This window comes from Cebus imitator, unplaced genomic scaffold, assembly GCF_001604975.1.
Source record: "Cebus imitator isolate Cc_AM_T3 unplaced genomic scaffold, Cebus_imitator-1.0 Scaffold203, whole genome shotgun sequence".
Taxonomy (NCBI): domain Eukaryota; kingdom Metazoa; phylum Chordata; class Mammalia; order Primates; family Cebidae; genus Cebus; species Cebus imitator.
This window is the reverse complement of record NW_016107518.1, coordinates 798236-799983: the sequence shown is the minus strand read 5'-3', so window position 1 is coordinate 799983 and position 1748 is coordinate 798236. Positions and strand designations below refer to the sequence as shown.

The following is a 1748-nucleotide window of genomic DNA, read 5'->3' as shown; positions in this document are numbered from 1 at the left end:
AGGGAGGGAGGGAGGGAGGGAGGGAGGGAAAGAGGGAAAGAGAGAGAGGGAGACAGAAAGAAAGACAGAAAGAAAGACGAAAGAAAGAAAGGAAAGAAAGAAAGAGAAAAGAAAGAAAAAGCAAGCAAGCAAGAAAAAGCAAGAAAGAAAGAAAAAGAAAGAAAGAAAGAGAAAGAAAGAAGAAAGATTCATTCTCAGGCCTACCTTGTTTGATTGTAGGTCAGAAGACCCCATTCCAGAGAGCCCTGCCCCATGTCCACTCTCGGAAGCAAGAAATGCACGCTCAGAGGGACCAAGAAGAAATCCAGACAGACAGGCCTTGCTGGATGTCCCCACTCGGTCTATTCGCATTAGATCATTGCCTTTGTCCAATCATATTGCCACACAGCTGTCCATATGTCCTTGAAACTCAGCATAAAAATGGACAATTTTCCCCGTATCTCTGGGTCCTCATTCCGAAGGCTCCCGTGTACGCACTAATAAAGGTTTACCCCTTTTCTCCTATTCCCCTGCCTCTTGTTGGTGATTTCTGGGCAAGCTTCAGAGGGCAGTGGGGAAGGTTTCCCCTGGCCCCTGCAGGCCCCTCCTTGCCGAAGGCCCAGGGTGGAGCAGTGATGCAGGCGTGACCGCACTGGCCCAGGAGTCAGGAGCCCCGAGGTCTGCCCCGTCACTACCCACCTGCTGGCCAAACAAAGCCGGCCTCTGAGTGGCCATTCTTTTGGGAAAGAAAGAAGACTGGAGGGCCCCATTAAGGTCTTCCAAGGCTGTTCCCTTCCTGCCTGTCTTCCCTTGCCCCAGCCCATATCCCCTTCCCTTTCTTGACCCCCTCTGGGGAACCAGGACCTGTCCCCCAGAGACAGCCTCACCTGGAGTTTAAACTTTTTGAAAACCGTGGGAGGCTGAATCAGGGAGGCAGCCAGGAGCAGAGGGAACCCTGGGAAGGGAGGCGGGCCCTGGTGCTGCCCGGTAGCCCTGAGCCCAGTTTTCCCATCTGTACGATGGAGGGAGACAGGGTGCCGTCCTTCCCTTTGCCTGTCACCCTCTGCGCCTCTGGCACTGTGGAATTGAAGGGGGTGGGAGGTGGGCCTGGGATGATGTGCCCTGCGGGGAGGGGAGGCTGCTGCAGGGGGCTGACAGCAGAAGGTCCAGGGTGGAGCAGCGATGATCCCTTGATCGCACCGGCCCAGGAGACCGAGCTGTATCCCATTACCCACCTGCTCTCTCAGCACCTCGGATTCTGCGCCCGTGGAAGGGGATGAGTCCCAGCCCCAGGTCCCTGGCTCCAGAGAACTCTCGGGCTCCCTGCTTGCCAGGATTCGGCTCTGCCTGGAGGAAGGAAGTAGGATGGGGGTGGGAGTTGGAGGTGGGTGCTTGAAGATAGGGGTCTCAGAGACCTCAGGGGCCACGGGGATGTGTCAGCAGGGGAGGTTGAAAGGAGCCATTGTAGGAAGCAGGAAGGGGGCCCTCTGGAGTGGGCTAATTATAGATCCTGGCTCATCCACACAAAGCCAGAGACCTCTGAATGGCCATTCTTTTGGGGAAAGAAGGAAGACTGGAGGGCCCGATTAAGGTCTTTCACACTGTGGCTTTGGAAGGTGGCTAGGAAGTTCACCTTCCAAGGCTGCTCCCTTTCTGCCTCCCTCCCCTTGCCCCAGTCCACATCCCCTACCCTTTCTTGACCTCCTCTAGGGAGCCAGGCCCTGCCCCCCAGAGACAGCCTCACCTGGAGTTTAAACTTTTTGAAAACC

At 55.9% G+C, this 1748-nt stretch overlaps 1 long non-coding RNA gene across 1 annotated transcript in view; it reads left to right on the top strand.

Annotated features, from left to right (window-relative positions):
* LOC119474029 overlaps positions 1-504 on the top strand; it is a 1582-nt gene extending 1078 nt beyond the window's left edge. The window contains exon 2 of the long non-coding RNA XR_005203321.1: positions 220-504. This is a non-coding gene — a long non-coding RNA (uncharacterized LOC119474029). The remainder of the gene's footprint in view (positions 1-219) is intronic.
* The last annotated feature ends 1244 nt before the right edge of the window (positions 505-1748 follow it).